The following is a 6,711-nucleotide window of genomic DNA, read 5'->3' as shown; positions in this document are numbered from 1 at the left end:
GTGATAGAGGGAATAAAGAAAATTAAGAAAATGGAGCCCATTCTCAGTGGTGCTCATTGACAAGGCAGCTCAAACATGCTGTAATTCCATTATATTACAGTTTTAAAATCCCTACAAGTTAGAAACAGGTTTTAAATTCAGAGTTTAGTATCATGTTCCTTCAAGCATGAATACTTACTAAAAAAATATAGTTGGCATCAAGCTAATAATAAACATTCTTCCAATTTATAGTAAAATCCAAAATTCTCTAGTATGGGAAATATTAATTCAAAATATACCATCCAACTATAACATAATACAATTATTGATATTAAATAACAAAAATCATGTTCAGAGCAACTAAATATAAGGAACAGAAGTAGCCAAAATCAATATAACTCTGTTTCAGCAAGCTTCAGCCAAACCAAATTTTTATTGTTTCTTGAGGCTTGTTTTTACTCTTCCTTGTTTCAAAAAAATCTGAAACAATTTGAGATGGTAATTAAAGATGAATATGCCAAGCACTCACATCTGTCAAAATTGTATCAACCTCACCCACAAAGTAAAGGATTTTTCCATACTGCAGTACTGTTGCTGTGGCAGCATGAAAAGATTTATCTGTACTTCCACATAAGGAAAATCTGAGATAGAAAAACTATCAGTCAATGGTATTTGTTATGTTCCCCCTCCATCATCACGCACAACAAAATCTCTTAGAGACAGTTTTATTTTTACACCCACTACTAATCAGAATAGCAAAAATGCCTCAAAACCGAAAGGTCTTGTCAATCAAAGCAAGTGTAAAGACAACTTTTTATCTTCTTTCACAGTTCAAAAATTTCCAACGTAAATTAGTACCTAGAAATAAGCATAGAAACATGTAGAAATCAGCACAGCATGAAATATATTTTTTAAAGGTAGTATGTAGGAGAAACAAAAAGAAAAAGGAAAAATAAAGAAAAGACAAAGATAAAGATATGTAAATGAAACTATATGTAAACAATGGTTATCTGATTTCTTCTGTCTGCTGCTTGCTCACCAGTATTCTTCACAAATAAATGAACTATATATGAATAGAGTGTATGTGACTATACACTGCAAAGCAAGACGAAAGAAATTTCCAAAGGAAACCACAAAAATCACAGAAAGTTAAGGGTTGGAAGGGACCTCAAAATATCATCTAACCCAATCCCCCTGCCAGAGCAGGGTCACCTAAAGCAGGTCACACAGAAATGCATCCAGGTGGCCTTTGAATGTCTCCAGGGAAGGAGACGCCACAACCTCCCTGGGCAGCCTGTTCCGGTGCCCTGTCACCCTCACAGTGAAAAAATTCTTCCTGACATTTATACAGAACCACCTAAGCTCCAATTTATAACCATTGTCCCTTGTCCTATTATTAGTCACCCCCGAGAAAAGCTTGACTCTGAGGCATAGAAGTGGTGTAGAAACCAAGATTCAGCTTGCAGGAGCTACTAACTCTAAATATTGGCTACCCAGATTTCACAGTCATCTTCGTGTAAGATTCAGTTGAGTGTAATCTTCTTCTTTCTACCTTTCAGACAGAACAGTCTGTATTAATCCACCAAAAAAATTATAAAAATATAAGGTTTCAAATACTTTCTCCAGCTGTGCAATGATGACACAAAATAAAAGGAAACATATTTTATGAAAATGCTTACATGATTCTCATATTAAAAAAAAGAAAGCTAAATTACTTAAATTCAGACATGGATCTTCTTCATGAGAGAAAACTGTATATGATAGAAGCCTGATTAAATGATAAAAGCACATACTGTGAAAAGTAAAGTACTGAGAGGAAAAAAAAATTGCTCCAATAGGAACCCATTTAGAGGTGTGCATGTGGATTACCAACAAATTTAAAAGTGCAACATATGATATTAACAGATATCAAGAAAAAGAAGTAATAATAAGTGTATTGGCTAGAAATACTTCCTTGTAGGATAATCAAAGAAAAATAAAAAAACAAAACAAAACAAAAAAAAAATTGAGATTTGAAATTTGATATAGGAAACATAACAGAGATAACCTACCTCCAGGAAGGAATAAGAAGGAGTCCAATAAATGCAGATTACAAATCAGTGAAAAAGAATCTTCCTTGGTAAATCCTGAAACAGGAACATATACTACCATAATATTAATTGCATTTTGTTGTTTTGTCTTTTCAGTCTTTTAAGTCTTGGCAGATTACATATATACTGAAAGTACAGATGACAAAGAATGGAAGCTCAGCTGTTACAGTTAAAAGAAAAGAAAAAAGAAAAAAAAAGAAAGAAAAAGACAGCAACAAGGAACTGAGTGGACAAGACCTCATAGTGGCCTTGACTGACATGCCTTTTTGCAATATGGTAAGTGTTTTTTTACTGCTTTTCTTCCATGAGGAATTCTTTGAAGGACAGCGAAGGCAGGAATAGAGGATTTTCACTTACAACAATAATTAAATTAAACCTAATCAAACCGTTTTATTATTTTCTGCTGAAGGCCAATATAGTTAGCATCTTCTTCCATGCATAATAAATTACATTAGCTCTAGGCATTTTCAGAATGTTGATTTGTTAAAGATGTTCATATATATTCAATGACATTCTTTGTAATATTCAGGTAAATATAATCAGTTGAGTCTTTTAGGTTTTGAAAGGAAATAAAGCATTAAGTTAATTTGGCTTATTTAAAGGGTAAAAAGTATTAATCTTTTGAGTGAGATGTCTTTTTCACATGAGACTTTGTTAAGGCAGCAGTGTCCCTTGCTGCAATTCTCTCAGAGGTTCAACACCAGTCTTCAATTTTTGATCAATTTCTTCATAAACCAGAATCTTCTCACAAAAGAAATAAAAATTAGTTTTTGTGGTGAGGTTCTACACCTAAAGTTACAAAAAAAAAAAAAAAAACTGACCAATAACCACAGTTTTAGATTGTGACCATAGAGTATGCACTTTAATTATGTCATGGTCTAATGGAAGATAATATTCACTTGCACAGTTTGTAGTACTTAAATACCTTGCATAAACCATAACATTCATTGTATGTTGGGAATACTTTGTATATGAAAAAAAGATGGAGTATATGAAAGAAAGATGGAGTACAAAGGTTTTTACTGACTAGATAGAAAACCAAGTATAAACTACCCACCCTACAATTGCCCTCCATTAAAAAGTATTATAATTATGTAACCTGATTAATAAATCAGTCAATAAATACCAAGTAATTAAAAGAAGTTTTTTAATAGGAAATTTCACCCATTATTAAAAATTTTCTTTTTATTTTTTAAGGGCACGTCTCTCTGAGAATATTTTCCATCAGTTTACAATGCAATTTAGGCCTGCTACATGTTCAAATAATTTAGATTTCAGACTTACTTAAGAAAAAATTGAAATCTTCATTAATGAGTTTTATATCATGCCTGTAATCATTATCCACATTTTCATTACTTTTAACAATTAAGCTAGTTAATTTCAAAACTTCCAGAGACCACTAAGATTTTAATGTATGCGATCTATGGTAATATTGTTTAAAGTATTAGTCATGTCTATGGAACAGTATGAAAGAAGGGAATAAAAAAAACCTAGAATCTCTAAATTTAGAAGAGTAAACCATTAATAACTCACAAATTTAGAATTAATAACTTATTGAAACTCAAGTATAATTAGCCTGAAGACGTAGGTCTGTGTTTGTACTGTTGCATAAATATATATATATACATGACAAAAATGCATTCCATTTGATGTTTTGAGATATTTATGCCTATAATCTGGATTGTCAATTACTCTAAATTGAGTATATAATTATTTCTACATTTAGAACCTATAGACCTGGTATGGTATTGACTTCTTAAACCAACTTGCAACTCCAGCACTCTAGAAATAGGGGTCTTAGTGGGAATGTAAAAACATTAGCTAAATCAGTATGTAGCAACATGATTGTAATAGAGATTTCTCATCAACTTCTCATTTATGTTATATTAACAACTGAAAAAGCTATTTAAACATTAAAATTAATACATCATAAAACAATAGAAATGCTTCATACAAAATAGTTTTATTTGAATCACAACTACTCACAATAGCTATGAATAACCCCATTCAAATTGCTACCATGAGTACTGTATAAAATGAGAATAAACTAAAAGTAAAATTAGAATACTCCTTTATAAATTACTATATGTCAAGCTAACAAATGGCAGACTTGTCATATTGAACAACTAAGTGTCTAAATGATCATTCAGCACTCATAGTGTAGGGAAAAAACACTAGCTTTGTTGGCTATAAAGCAGTTGCTCGATTTTTCATACTGTCATTCTGCTCTATTAGCAAAGCCTAACACAATTAGGTATGAATATGCAGTAATAACATGCAAATTGTTCCCTCTCAATTGCCCCAAGGCAGCAGTCTCAGCCTTTCAAAGCTTGATTTCTTCTACATCATTACAGGCTTGGCATAATTCATCAGAATAAAAAAATACCACAGCCTTATTGCATGTGGCCAGCTAGTAAAATCATCAGTAGTTGTTAACCATTCTCCCTCAATAGGTTTGTTAGCAACGCTGTCCCCAGCTCCCTGCCACTCCTGCACTTGTACATGTTTCCCTTGGGTAATGTTAGACACTACATTTGAGCCTGCCAGAACAATTAACCCTACTGTTAATTAGAATGAAATGTCAGGCGCACAGATGGTACAAGCTGGCACCCTGCCATCCCGCCAACTGCTGCTGAAAGCAGCTACCCCACTGCTGACAGCTGTTCTGCTATGTCCCAAACCAGCAGATGTCAAAACTTTCCAGCTGAGGAAAGCTAAAAAAAGCAATGATGGGGGTTTCTAGTCCCAGCAGTAATGATGACTGTTTTACTGTTATTGTATCTATTACCTGTTGTCATACTGTACCCATCAAGTGGAGCCATCAACCAGCAAGATGCAAATTAAAAACGATACCGAAAGTCAATAAATGTAAAACCACTCTCCAAGCTAATTCTGCAGAACTGTAAAAAGAAAAAAAAAAAAAAAAAGAAAAAAGAAAAAAAGATTAAAAAATATCTGTGTTTTGTTTATATTTTATTTAATTTGGAGTCTATTTTAAATAAAATTATGTGATGATACATTGTATAAGAAAGTGTTATGGTGGACATCTGCACGCTGGAGCATGAACGTGAACCAAAATGTGAACCAAGTTCTCCAGATTTCTCCAGTTCGATTGCTCCAAAGCAAATTTCACAATTTTTCCCACCTATGTCAATTTGACTGAACTTTATTATCATTATGTACTATGAAGCAACCAAGATAAAGTCCCAGAAGCCATAAAGTATCCAAATTCTCTCAGAATTGCCAAATGCTTTCAGTGATGAATTTAGCCCAAAACATGTGAAGCAGGTCTGCTAGACACAAGAGGAGCCAGCCACACTCCAAAAAAATCCAGAACAAAGTCTGGCAGTTTCCCAATACAGCTTTTGCTAGTAAAGTAGCAGTAATTCTCACATGACCTCAGTGTTGGCACTGACTCAGATACCAGCCTGCCTGCAAGTCTGAGCTCTCTGCAGCGCTGCTGCCCCACTGTGACCCTGTAGTAGTGCAGGACAAAGCTGAAAGACTGTGAGGTCCGGGACTTTGCTGTCTGGGCAAGTGGTGCTCAGTACCATGCATCATGTGCAGCCTGCAGCAACAGCCACAATACCTACTGACAAATACATAATGCTCAGCTGCTATAAAAAATGATATAATTGTAAGACCATATGACAGGTATTATATAGAACTATGAAAGTTGTCTATGGCCCCCTGTGCATTTAAGGATGTCTTTAAGTGAACCAGTGAAGAGAGAGGTAGTAGCAGATCTGCAGAAGAGCACTGCAGATCTCTGTAACCAGAAGACTTGCAGTGAATCCATCTCAGACTGACAGATGATTAGGAGAAATCTGGAACTGCCATGCTCCACAGAAACAAGCATCTCAGTCTTCGTAACCTTGTGCCAAAATATGTGCAAGAGATTTCAGTGGACTTTAAAGAAGAGAATGCATGCCAACTATAGCTATTTCAGATATGTAGGACCTAATAGTCCCTTTACAAGGTTATAATTTCCCTTTCCCTAAATCCCTCCACTGCAAGGACAGTTTCCTGAAACTCAGAGGGAACTGAGGACCATGAACTGAAGGTCTACAGAAGTGGTAGCTCTTTAAAGGCACATCTTCTCCTTCAAACTACATCATCTGAAATAATTCATCTGGGTAAAATCTTTCCGTCCTGCCTCCATAATTTGCTAAGGAGCAGAAACACCAGTAGCAGCAGAAAGACTTTGTTAATTAATAAAAAAAAAAAAAAAAAAAAAAAAAAAAAATCCAGATTGCCATTATAGGTGTGCAGAGGGTATAGCTCCCTTTTAAGATGTATTTACATTATCATGCCTGGAGCAGGCAAGAGGGGTGACCAGGCATGACTCCTGAGCTACAGTAGTGTGTGGCTGAGCACCATTATGGTTTGCTCCTTGTAACATGCTCTGTGGATCACCTGTTCCAGAGCATGCTGGAATTAAACCTGTTAGCACAGGGCAATCAGTCTGCACCAGTGGGACCTCAGCTGTTCCCTGGGACAAGCATGAATCAGCAGTGGATATAAAAAGTTTCTTTTTGTTTGCTTGGTGTCTTCTTTTCTTTAATATCAGCAAATAGTATTTTAAATGCTACAAGGAAGTTGCCTTTTCTGTCAGAACTGACCAATACAGGCAATACAAACT

The 6,711-nt window shown here is 34.9% G+C and overlaps 1 long non-coding RNA gene across 1 annotated transcript; it reads right to left on the bottom strand.

The window, feature by feature from the left end:
• Positions 1-688: 688 nt before the first annotated feature.
• LOC139793773 (uncharacterized) lies at positions 689-2,078 on the bottom strand. Its single transcript, XR_011724791.1, has 2 exons — positions 2,031-2,078; positions 689-837 (listed from the first exon to the last, which is right to left on the bottom strand). It is a non-coding gene; the product is annotated as an uncharacterized lncRNA (long non-coding RNA).
• Positions 2,079-6,711: the final 4,633 nt, after the last annotated feature.

This window comes from Heliangelus exortis, chromosome 2 (assembly GCF_036169615.1).
Source record: "Heliangelus exortis chromosome 2, bHelExo1.hap1, whole genome shotgun sequence".
NCBI lineage: Eukaryota > Metazoa > Chordata > Aves > Apodiformes > Trochilidae > Heliangelus > Heliangelus exortis.
This window is presented reverse-complemented; position numbering and strand designations above follow the sequence as displayed.